Consider the following 12820-nt stretch of genomic DNA (forward strand, 5'->3'; position numbering starts at 1 on the left):
GACTATCGTGTCCCAGTGCCCTTATCACTACAACAGAAAGGTGCTGGGAACTGTAAAGTTCTTTTTTTTGTGATCAATTTTTTATTGTTTTTTCCATTTAAAACAAAACAAACAAACAAACAGATGTGGCAAGCAAGAATTAGACTATAGTAGCAACAGTAACAAAGGAAATATAATGGTAGTGTAGCCCATCCAACAGAAAATGAATAACTTAATAGATACCAAACAATGGCAATACTACCAACCAACCATATCTACAGTATTGAGTGTATGAGAAGGTAAATATAAAGAATGCCACATCTCCCCTCCCACCCTCCCACCCACCCACAGGACCCAAAGTAAGAGCAAAAGATGACTACAGTAAGGATTTTAGAGTGGAGATTGCGTCATCCCAACATGAAACGTTTTTGGGTTTCGCTAAGTGCAAATTAGCTGCCCAGCGTTCCATAATGGCTATATCAATAAAATCTAACAGCCATTTATTTATGGATAACACATGAGGGGGTTTCCATCGACATGCTATCATCCTTTTAGCAGCAGTGAGACCAGCCAGAAAAAGGCGCTTAAGTTTAGCGGATAGGTTCAAACCAGAAAGGTCATTGAGTAATAAGATGGTGGGTGAGTAAGGAATTTGCTTAGGCAATATTGTGGACAGCACACTACAAACATTCTTCCAGAAAACCACAACTCCTGGGCACTCCCAAACCATATGGAAAAAGGTGCCTAAGCTTTTATGCGAACATAAAGTACAGTTAGGAGAGGGCAAAGCTTTAAATTTGAACAAGCTGCGTGGAGTGAGATATGACCTGTGGATGAAATTATAATGAATAATTCGGTGGTTGGGGTTTCTGGAAGAAAAGGACAGGTTTTGCCAGATCAAGTGCCAGTCCAAATTATTGTCGACAGATGGGAGGTCCTGCTTCCAAACTCTGTCAAGAGAGAGTTGTTTGGTGCCTGCATCAAAATGGCATAAACAGTAGAGACCAAAGCCTTACTCCCAGTCAGAGCCTTATGAAAAGGGTGTAAACCTAGTGAGCCATCCCAAGGCAACCCAAAAGTGCGCATTGCCGTACGCAACTGAAGATAAAAGAAAAAGGAGGAACCAGGTAAATTAAAGAGTTTCTGAATGTCTAAGAATGAGCGTAGACCTTCAGCCCCAAAAATATCAGATAATGTAAATACACCATTATTTGCCCAACTAGAAAAATATATAGGGCTCCCTCCCAGCTGGAGACAGGAGTTAAAAAATATGGGTGACTGGAGATACCAATTGGAAGAAACTTTACAAAATTTTTCAGCAGCACTCCAGGTGGAAATTAGCTCAGCGATGATAGCCCCAAACTTCAGCTTAGATTGTTTAATAGAAATATTGGAATAAATAAGATCTTGCAAACGGTGGGGCTGGACAATATTTTCCTCAATGGGGCACCAAGATACGCAAGATGCTGTGTCAAACCAGGTGGAGAGAGGGCGCAACACAAAGGACCAATGATATAGTTGAAAGTTTGCGAGTCCTAAACCACCATTTTTCTTTGGTCTCTGAAGGACAGATAATTTAACTCTGGGTCTTTTACCAGCCCAAATGAATTTAGAGAGTAGTGAGTGAATTTTCTTCCAGTAACCTTTGGGAGGTGCCAGAGGAAGCATAGAACTAACAAAATTTATTCGGGAGAGAATATTCATTTTAATCACTGAAATGCGGGAATGAAAAGACAAAGATGAGGAGCTCCACTTTTGAAGGCTAATTTCCACATCAGCAAGTGCTTTCTTATAATTGTTAGTCACTGTGGCTGAGACTGTAGGAAAAATTAAGACTCCTAGATATTTAAATGTCTGTACAACTGGTATGTTTAATGTGGCTACAGTGGTAAGAACCTGCCCAGTGGAAGAGTTCAGAGGTAGTAACGCAGATTTTTCCCAATTGATTTTGTATCCTGAAATCTGGCCAAAGTCCTTGAAAATGTTTAAAAGGTGAGGAAGACTATGAGAAACATTATGGAGGAAAAGAAGAACATCATCTGCATACAAAGATATAAAGTGTTTGGTATTATGTATAGTAATAGGGTTGTGGCTGATTGACTGCCGGACTGCCAGGGCAAGAGGCTCAAGAGATAAAACAAACAACAGAGGTGAGAGGGGACAACCCTGTCGACAACCTCTAGATATGGGAAATTGCCTAGAACAGGTGCTCCCTGTCAATACCATTGCAGTTGGGTCATTATATAGTGTTTGAATCATAGATATGAAGTTATGTCCAAAGCCCATATGATGCAGAACCTGCCACAGAAAATGCCACTCAAGGCGATCAAATGCCTTCTCTGCATCAAGCGACAGAATGGCATTTGAAGAATCTGCGGTGTTAGAGGCTTCTATAATGTGGAGAAGACGGCGGACATTGTCTGAGGCAAGGCGCTTCTTAATAAAGCCAGTCTGATCCGCGTGAATTAGGGTAGGCAAATATGGTTCCAATCGGGAAGCTAAGACTTTGGCAAATAGCTTAATATCAGCGTTTAGAATTGAAATAGGACGGTAACTCGAACACTCAGAAGGATCCTTACCCCTTTTTAAAAGTAGAGAAATAATAGCAATATTAGTATTCTTAAAGAAAGAACCATTATTAATTGTAGAATGAATCATCTCCAGTAAAAGAGGACCCAATTGAGGCCAGAAGGTCAAATAAAACTCTGGGGGTATACTATCAAGCCCTGGGGATTTATTCTTACTCATGCTCACTAGGGCTTTATGCAATTCAGTCAGGGTTATTGGAGCATCAAGTTCGAGGGCGGATTCATACGGAAGCTTTGGAAGTTGAAGGGGGTTCAAAAAGCTTTTGCATGCATGCTCATTATAAATAAACTCAGAAGAGTATAAATTGGAGTAAAATGAGCAGAAAATATCATTTATCTCGATTGGAGCAAAGCACAATTTACCTGTGGAAGATTTAGCAGATGATATGTTAGCCAATTGTTCGTTGGATTTAAGTTTCAAAGCCAGTAGATGACTTGGTTGGGCACTGTACAGGTAATCAAGTTGCCTAGTCCTATGAATAAGAAAATCGGATTTGTTCCTGAGTAGTTGATTAAGGTCTTTGATTAACAAGTCTCATTCGAGAATAAGGTCAGAGGTAGCATTCAGAGACAAAGAACTCTCTAAAGTAGCAATTCTATTCTCTAAATCTACAATATGCTTCCATCTTGTTTTGTTTAGATTAGAGGCAAATCCAATTGTTTTGTCTCTTATGAACCCTTTTACAGCTGACCAGAGTACCCTGGAATCATCAACAGAAGGTCTATTTATTGCTAAAAATTGGTCCAGTTGTTCTTTCATTTCCCTTAGGAAAGATTCATTCTGCAGTAGAGTGGAATTAAACCGCCAACGGGCCGCTTGTTTGGGGCCCGAAGGGATTGCCAGTTTGCCAGATACAGCCCTATGGTCAGAAAGAGACATAGGGAGAAGAGCAAAATCAGAGGCTATTTCCAATAAATGTTTAGAAATGAAAATGAAATCTATACAGGAAAAAGTTCTATGACGTGACGAAAAACAAGAAAACTCCCTTAGAGAGGGGTTAGCTGTCCGCCAGACATCTACTACCGCACAGTCTGAAGCCCATTTCCTTAATGCAGAGGAAGCAAGACGTTGGTTTGCCCCCTCCGCTACACCAGTTCTATCTAATGAGTGTAACCAAACTGCATTAAAGTCGCCTCCTATTATTAGACCAAAATCAGATAAATCCAGCATAAGTTTAGTCAGGTAATCAAAGAAAATCCTATCGAAGGAGTTAGGAGCATAAACAGACACAAAAGCTAGTTTTTTGTCATTTACTAGAGTTTTAATAAAGACTACTCTGCCCTCAGAATCCTTCCCAGAACCTAAAATCGTAAACTGAAAGCTACGTTTAGCAATAATCGCTACTCCTCTGTTTTTTTTCAAATTTGAGGAGGAAGCAATAACATGATAGAATTTATCCTGGAGTCTGGAGACGTCTCTTTCCAGTAGATGAGTTTCCTGAAGAAGAGCCACGTCTATTTTCATCCTCCGCAAAAAATCCAGACTGCTTGTACGTTTATGAGGAATGTTAAATCCCTGCCCATTCCAAGACAAGAGAGAAACACTAGTCATGGGTATCTGAGCAGAAAAATAGTATCAGAAAAGTGAACCAGAAACAGCCACCACGAGTGAAAAACAGTAAATCTAAAGTTCCATCCCTTGGGTCCTGTCCCACCCAACCATTATCCCACAATCCTGAAACACCCTTACCCACCCACCCAGCCTGCCTTCTTTCCCTTATGAAACCCAGGTAAACGAGTCTCAAACCAAACAGGCTCCTACAACCCACCCTCAAAAAAAAGAGACAGATGGAAAAAAAGTCCATCCAGAGCCCACCCGCAACCACTCCCCAAAATCGAAGTGACAGTGAGGGATAGTCTAGTAACCGCTTCCTCTCCATAAAAAAAAGGATAACCTATTATATGAGTACCCATTGCAGAATAAAGACAGAAAAAAAAGAAAAATTGGGTTCATACTAGTGAAAAAACAGAAAATTGATGCAAAAGAAAACATTAGGCTACAAGCCCCAACTATTAATAAGACTCAAATAGGGTTATACCAAAATCAAGCAAACATAGCTCATAATAGTAATGAAAAAAAAAAAAAAGAAAGAAAAGAGAAAAAAGAAAAAGCATAGCCGAAAAGCTACTATTCATTAGAGAACCATCCGTACTGTAAGTGGACAATGGAAATAATAGTAACCTGCCAGATTAAGATTGCCGCTTAACAAAGCGGATAAATGTTAATGTCAGCACAATAATAAAAAATATAAGTAGAATGCACACAGAAAAAGAGAGAGAGAAAAAAGAAAACTGGCAGGCCTTTCGTGACAAAGTTGCCGATAAAACAACTGTAGAAAGTCAGAATGACAGGCACGCCTCCTGAGTGACGTCCCATCAGCTCTGACGCGTCCACCAGGAAGTAAACAAACCAGCGTGTGAGGACTTTGACAGCTCGGTACAGTGGAGTAGACAAGAGCTCAAAACATGAGCCTTACCCCAGTCAGTCAGCGGGACTGTCCTACTCTGGACCAAGAAACTTCTCCGCCTCAGATGGATCACGGAATAGATGTTGTTCCGATCCGCGGATGAGTTTGATGACCGCCGGGTAGAGCAAAAACGCCTGGTATCCCAGCTGTCGGGCCCGATGCATGATCGGGAAGCAGGGGCGCCTCAGCTTCGAAGTATGGTCGCTGTAGTCCGCAGTGAATCGGATGGTGTGCCCGTCGACTTCAATTGGATTTCCCCTGGCTTCTTTGAGGATGCGGTCTCTGTCTGTGTATCGGGGACATTTCATGATCATAACTCTAGGAGCTGAGGGAGATTGGCGCGGTGAACCGACGCGGTGAGCCCGCATTAGCTCCGGAGGATTAGCAGCGAGTTTGGCGAACCATTTCGGGATGTTAGCACTCAGGTAAGCTAACGCGTTGCCCTTTTCTGCTCCTTCTTTTAAGAACATCAGCCGTAGGTTGTCCCTTCTGCTTCTGTCCTCCAAATCTGCCAGTTTGGACTGGATCTGGTCCAAAGAGTCGCCATGTGTTGAAGCAGTAGTCTCCACTTTCTTAATGCGCTCCTGAAGTTTGGCAGAGATAATGCGTTGTTTATCAGTCTCCTCGGTGTGTTTGTTCAGAGTCGTTTGCATGTTATCAAGCTGAGTCTCTATGCAGTCAAATCTTTCGTTGGCATTCTTCTCAGCTTTGTTGAAGTGTTTTGTAAGAACAGCTTCAAGAGAGGCCATTGTGAGGAGGCTCTCAGATTCCTCCTCTTCATCCTCACACACCAGTTTTTTAAAAGTGTCTTTAGATTTACTATTGTGCCGACTTTGTCTCGACATAGCAGAAAGAACAAGTATTAGGCTTTCGAATGATAAAAGTTAGGAAGAGAGTCCAAAACCTGAAAGTGAGCAAGTTTGCATCAAACAATTTGTAGGGAGAGGAGCTGAAGTTCTAGTCTGCCATCTTGTCTGCCATCTTCCACCTGAACTGTAAAGTTCTTGTTTATACATTAATAAACATAATTTAGAACTTTATGCTAGCTTGAGTTTATTCCTCAGCTCCCGCTGGATAACTCTCACGTAACTTCCACACTTCCTGTTACAACATTTACTTTATATGTGGCCTCCTGATGACATACTGCCACCTACTGGTGACACCTTTGTTAGCACTTATCATTACATCCCCCTTCCAAACAGGTGAGAATAACATCAATCACAACTCTTTAAGTACTGTACTGTTATTCTGTAAATCTCAACAGTCTGAACATTCACATGTCACAAATAACACAACAAACTACACTTCTCAGCACTAAGCTTTTCTCTGTAGCCAAACATATGAACACAGTGCAAAATAAAATATATTCTTGCTTCTAGCTTTTCTATGTATTTCAAAATTACATAAATCTCCCTGGTCAGACCAAATGAGCCTCGAACACTGCAATACTGAATAGCTCTTTACACACTTTTCACACTTTACACAGCTGCAGCAGTCAATAACACATCAATAACTCACAACATATCAAATTCAGCACAAGTATTAACTCTTTTTTTTTTAAACAGTGCTGCAATATCAACATCTTTCTTCCACAGTTTATCAGTTGAACAATTCATCCTTGTTCTATGAGCCTCTCGGGAGGCTTCCTCCGTCTGGTAGACCTTCTGAGTGTGACAGTCACTGGGGGAGGTGAAGGAGGCTCATTGTGGTGCATAGCTGGTGTAACACCTTCTTGTTCAGACCCTGTCTCCTCTGTCTGACTCTCAATGTCCTGAGTCTTTAACAGACTCCTCCTGTTTCTTCTTAACATTTGTCCATTCTCCGTTCTAACAACAAATGACCTGGGTCCTACTTCACTGAGGACTGTTGCTTTTCTGTCCCACATCTCAGGGCCTTCAATCCTCACAGCATCCTTTTCCTGCAGAGGTTCCAGATCCCTTGCCGTTTTGTCGTAGTTCATCTTTTGTCTGTGCTTAAGTCTCATCCTTTTGTCAGTCAGCTCGTCGTTGGATTTGTTGTCATTGTTTGTTTGAATGCATGGAAGTGTGGTGCGCAGCTTACGACACATGAGCAGCTCAGCAGGGGATGCTCCACACTCCAGAGGTGTAGCTCAGTAAAGCCAAGTAAGGGTCAGCTTTACCCTCTCTTGCCTTTTTTAACAGTCTCTTTACAATCTGGACCCCCTTTTCTGCCTGTCCATTTGCCTGTGGATACAAGGGACTGGAGGTGACATGTTCAAATCCATATTGCTTTGCAAACTCATGAAATTCACTACAGTCATACTGTGGACCGTTGTCACTGACTACACACTGTGGAATTCCATGTCTGGAGAAAAACCCTTTCATGTGTGTGATGACAGACTGTGCTGATGTACTGGAAAGCTGTGCAACTTCTGGATAGTTAGAATAATAGTCAATCACCAGAAGATAATCCTTGCCATGCAGATGAAATAAGTCAGTGCCTACTTTTTGCCATGGTGCAGTGGGTAGCTCTGCAACAAGCATTGGCTCCTTTGTTTGTTTGTAGTGAAGCTTGAGGCATGTTTCACATTTCTGTATCATTTCCTCTATGTCTTTGTTGATGCCTGGCCAATAAACCGTTTCTCTTGCTCTCCTTTTACATTTCTCCACTCCCAGATGTCCCTCATGGATGCGCTGAAGCATGTCTTGGCGCATGGATTGTGGGATGACAATTCTGTTTTGTCTCAGCAGCAGTCCATTAGCTGTACACAAATCTGCGCGCACAGGGTAGAACCCTGGGCATTCTCCTCTTGACCATCCATTTTGGATATGGTGGGTCACCTTTTGCAGCAGCAGATCTTTTGCTGTCTCCTGCACAATTTGCTGCAGCATGACATCTGATGTTGAGAGAGAAACAGTCACCATGTTTACATGTGTTTCAGCATCATCAGACACAGGGCTGACCAGCACGTCACTGCTTGGTGCTGGTACTCGTGACAAAGTGTCTGCCAGTATAATGTGTTTTCCTGGTGTGTAAATGAGGTCAAAGTCATAACGCTGCAACGCCATCATCATGCGCTGGATTCTGGGTGACATGTCATTAAGGTTCTTTTTTCTGATTGAGATAAGCGGTTTGTGGTCAGTCTCTGCTGTAAAGGTTGGCAGTCCGTACACATAACTGTGAAACTTTCCACACCCAAACACTAAGCCCAAAGTCTCTTTTTCAATTTGAGCATAGCGTTGCTCAGTCTCTGTCATTGATCGAGACGCATATGCCACAGGCTGCCATTTATCTTCATGCATCTGGAGCAGTACGGCTCCCAAGCCATCTTTCGAGGCATCAGTGGAGATTTTTGTTGGTTTTGATGGATCAAAGAATGTGAGGACTAGCTCAGTGGTTACAGTTTCCTTTATTTTTTCCACTCTTTCTCATGTCATGCTGTCCACTCAAACACTGTGTTGTGCTGTAGCAGCTCTCTGAGGCATGCTGTCTTGGCAGTAAGATTAGGGATGAACTTGCCCAGGAAGTTGATCATTCCCATGGCTCGCAAGACACCCTTTTTGTCAGTGGGGGCAGGCATGTGCAATATGGCTTGCACTTTTGACTGGTCAGGTTCCACCCCTTCACTTGTGACCTTGTCTCCCAAGAAGGTCATCTCTGTGACACTGAAGAGACACTTGTCCCTGTTTAGTTTTAGTCCACTTTTTTTTATGCTCTGTAAGAGTTTCTCCAGTCTCTCGTCATGCTGCTGTTGTGTTGTTCCCCAAACAACCAAGTCATCTATATAGACTCTGGTGCCTTCCAGACCCTCAATTACGGACTCCATTGCTCTGTGGAAGATCTCTGGTGCTGATTTGATGCCAAATGGGAGCCTCAGGAAACAGTAACGTCCAAATGGCGTGTTAAAGGTGGTGTATTTGCTGCTTTCTGGGTCCAGCCTCAGCTGCCAGAACCCATGTGAAGCATCTAATTTGCTAAAAAACTTAGCACCTGCCATTTCACTCATTATCTCTTCTCGTTTTGGGATCTGATAATGCTCTCTTTTAATGTTTTCATTTAGATCTTTGGGATCAAGGCAGACTCTTATGGCACCTGTAGTCTTCTTCTTGACACATGTGATGGAGTTCACCCAGTCTGTGGGTTCTTCCACTCTCTCAATGACACCCATTTGAATCATCCTTTGCAGCTCTTTTTTCAAGCCAGCTCTCAGTGGTGCTGGCACTCTCCTTGGGGCATGCACTACAGGCTTGGCATCGTCCTTGAGCTGAATTTTGTAAGTGTAAGGTAATGTCCCATGTCCTTTGAAAACAGAAGGAAACTTTTCCACGATGTCTGTGGCTCCCTGGCACTGTTGGTGTTCCAGCCTTTTGTCTTGTTTGACTATTTTCATGTTGTCTGTATTTATCTGATAAATCCTCTTTACTAGACCTAGGTCCTCAGATGCCTTCCCTCCTAAGAGTGACTCATGTCCATTAGGCACAATGGTGAACAGGTTATGCTGTCTGCCTTTAGCTGTCACCTTCAGTCTGCATCCACCTTTTGTTTGTATTGGCTGATTATTATAAGCCTTCAGGGGTGTGACTTTTTCTGTGAATTTTCTAGGCTTCTCTGTCAGTGCCCTGAAATCTTCCTCACTGATCAAATTAGCTTTGGCCCCTGTGTCAATCTTAAATGTTACAATAGTCCCATTAACTAACAGTGGAGCAATCCATTTATCTCCAGTTACTGAATTAACAGTCTGGACTGTATCATCTGCTCTTGATGACGGTGTGTTAACATCTTCATCATGTGACACCATCTTTATGAAAAATGTTTCACTCAAATCATCACTGTCATCTGTGTCTTCCTGCACTGTGTGCACGCCCTGTCCCTTCTTCTTTGAGAGACACATTCTGGCAAAATGATTTTGTCCCTTGCATTTTGCACACATTTTTCCATAGGCAGGACATTGTCTAGGTCTGTGTTTCTCACCGCATCTTTTGCAGCTGAACATCTCTCTATCACTGGTTTTGTTCCAATTGTCATTGCTTTTACTTTTGCTCCGTTGTTTTCCTTTCACTGTCACGGCGTTCACTGGTTCGTTTTCTTGGTATACTGCTCCTTGCGCAGGCTCTCTGAAAGTCAGTACCTGTTGCCGTGCAAGCTCACTGGCGTGGCATATTTTTATGGCGCTGTCCAACGTGAGGTCTGTCTCCCTCAATAGTTTCTCCCAGAGCTTTTTCTCATTAGTCCCAAAAACAATCTGATCTCTAATCATAGAGTCTCTGAGATCGCCAAAATTACAGGACTGTGCTTTAATCTTAAGGTCGGTGAGAAAATTATCAAATGACTCACCCTGGTGCTGTAAGCGTGAGCGCAAGACGTACCTCTCGTACGTTTCATTTTTCTTTGACAGGCAGTGCTCATCAAATTTCTTCACGACCTCGTCAAACTTGTCTTTGTCGTCAGGTTGAGCAAACACAAACGTGTTGAAGACCTCTATTGCTTCTGGGCCGGCGACCGTGAGCAGCATGGCTATAAAGTCATCTAAGGTCACTTTTCATTTAGAATAGGTCTAGACCAAGTTTTTTACTGAGTAAACTATATATGTGTAGCAGAGAGAATCTGAGTTAGAGGCTGCAGACTGCAGCCTCTTGAAAAGTAGGTCAGCTCCTCCCCTTTCCCAACCCCCCGAAATTGGTAGCCTACTTGTCATGTCTCTGAGGTGGGTAATGTGGCCTGGAGGTCATTTTAGACTTTTATCTTGAGTAGTGGCTTTTATTTTAACAGAAGCATTGTGTGCATACATTGCGTTTGTGTTTAATAGTTTACTGTCTGTTGTGCACTGATGGCCTGGTCGTCGTGGTGTCCATTAAAATGGATTTGAGGTTTGTTAACTTTTTCAACAATGTTTAACTTCTGCAAACCACACAAAATGTGTTAACATCGTGTTTGCCTCTTTTGTAGTGGTGAATTGTTCCAGACTGACTGAAGGACATCAGGGTAATTGTAGTACCTGCTCAGACACAATCAGCTGCTGTTTTGTTTTGGGCTGTTTTGTTTTGTTCTGTTTGCTCTGTTGAGATGAGTGTTTGTTTTAGGTAGTTTTGTAAGTGCTATTAAAATTTGCCTTTTTAGCTTGAACCAACTGGTTTAATACAGTTTTAACCGTTTCTTTAGTAACATTTCCTTTCGTCTCCCTTACAGTGCAGTGGTTGCTGGCTAGCGGTGGAGGCTAGGCACTCAGGGTGGTTCCTGTAATGATAAGTGCTAACAAAGGTGTCGCCAGTAGGTGGCAGTATGTCATCAGGAGGCCACATATAAAGTAAATGTTGTAACAGGAAGTGTGGAAGTTACGTGAGAGTTATCCAGCGGGAGCTGAGGAATAAACAGCTAGCTGAAGCTAGCATAAAGTTCTAAATTATGTTTATTAATGTATAAACAAGAACTTTACATGGTACCAGGAGTCGGGTGAAGAAAGAGGAGCAACACAACAAGATGGATGCAGTAAAACCGCCAGGTCCGTTGAAACTGACTGGAAACGTGGATGCAAATTGGAGGACTTTCAAACAGCATTTCCAGCTGTATATTGTGGCAGTCGGAGTGGATCAACGAGCAGAGGGAAGAAAAATTGTAAACTTAATGGAAATCAAAGGATAGTTGTGGTACGAGGCGTCCTTCATGTTGACAGTAGGTGGCTCAGTGAATATCATATTAAAGGACATGTTGATGTGATAAGAGCTGCAGCCTGACCACAACTGTGAAATCTGGGGTCAATTGGTCGATGTAAAGTGAAGTTACAACAACTTCCTTTTTGGCGACCACCACTAGGTCTCCATGGCAACAGCATTAATGGAAAACCTAAACTACAGAGAGAGGCAACACTAAGGTCTTAAAGGTTTTTTTTTCAACAGATTTGAAGTCAATCGTATACAATCTGTAGGAGCATTCCATCAAAGAAGAAAACATGTAATTTCCATGACATTTCATGTTGCCAGTAGGAGGCGCTAAAAGTAATGGTTGTCATGTAGATGGGGTCAGGGCAAGACGGTCATCAAACATATGAAGTTTGGTGAAGATTGGACCATGTTCCTCAGAGTTATAAACTACTTCCTGGTTAATGGTGAGACATGGAAATGATTGGCCTAGCAAGAGCAACACAATGTGACGAAAACTGACAAATGTATTAACTTTTGATGTCTCAGGCCTTCTGAGAGTATTTTTAAATTTCTAAGTCAATCGGATGAAATCTGTAGAAGATCGAAAAATTGCAAGCCCTGAAAATGGCAAAAAATATTCCAAAATTGCACATTCAATTAAAAATGTCCGACCTTCTGTTGGGTTTAGGGTATGGGTCTAAGAGGCTTTTTCGTAGGTCTTGGGCTATTACACATGCCCTCCAAGCTTTGTATCTCTAGGTGAAATGTACTGCAGGGGCTGCATTTTTGGACTTCTGATGTGTGTGCTAAGTTTGGTGAGTTTTGGTGCATGCCTTGCCTCTCAAAAAGTGTTTCCAGTTTTATGGCGATAATGTGTAAATTTGGCAACAGCGCTTGATGAAACCTCAAAAGTGTAATTTCTGTGCATCATGAAGGTCTTTACAGTATTCTAATTGGATATGAGGTCAATTAAGTTAGGAGGAAAAATCAAAGAGTAAAAAAAGTAACTTCCTGCTACCAGGTGGCGCTATGACTAAGATTCAAAATTGCACCAAAAGTGGGCCTGAAGCAGATGTCTTCAGGCCTGGACTCTGATCAAATCTGTGAAATGTTGTAAATGTTGTTGTCATGTCGAAACATCGAACTTGTCCACTCTAATTCAGTAACTCCTTTCAACAAAACTTCT

The sequence above is a fragment of the Plectropomus leopardus genome, chromosome 8 (genome assembly GCF_008729295.1).
Source record: "Plectropomus leopardus isolate mb chromosome 8, YSFRI_Pleo_2.0, whole genome shotgun sequence".
Taxonomy (NCBI): domain Eukaryota; kingdom Metazoa; phylum Chordata; class Actinopteri; order Perciformes; family Serranidae; genus Plectropomus; species Plectropomus leopardus.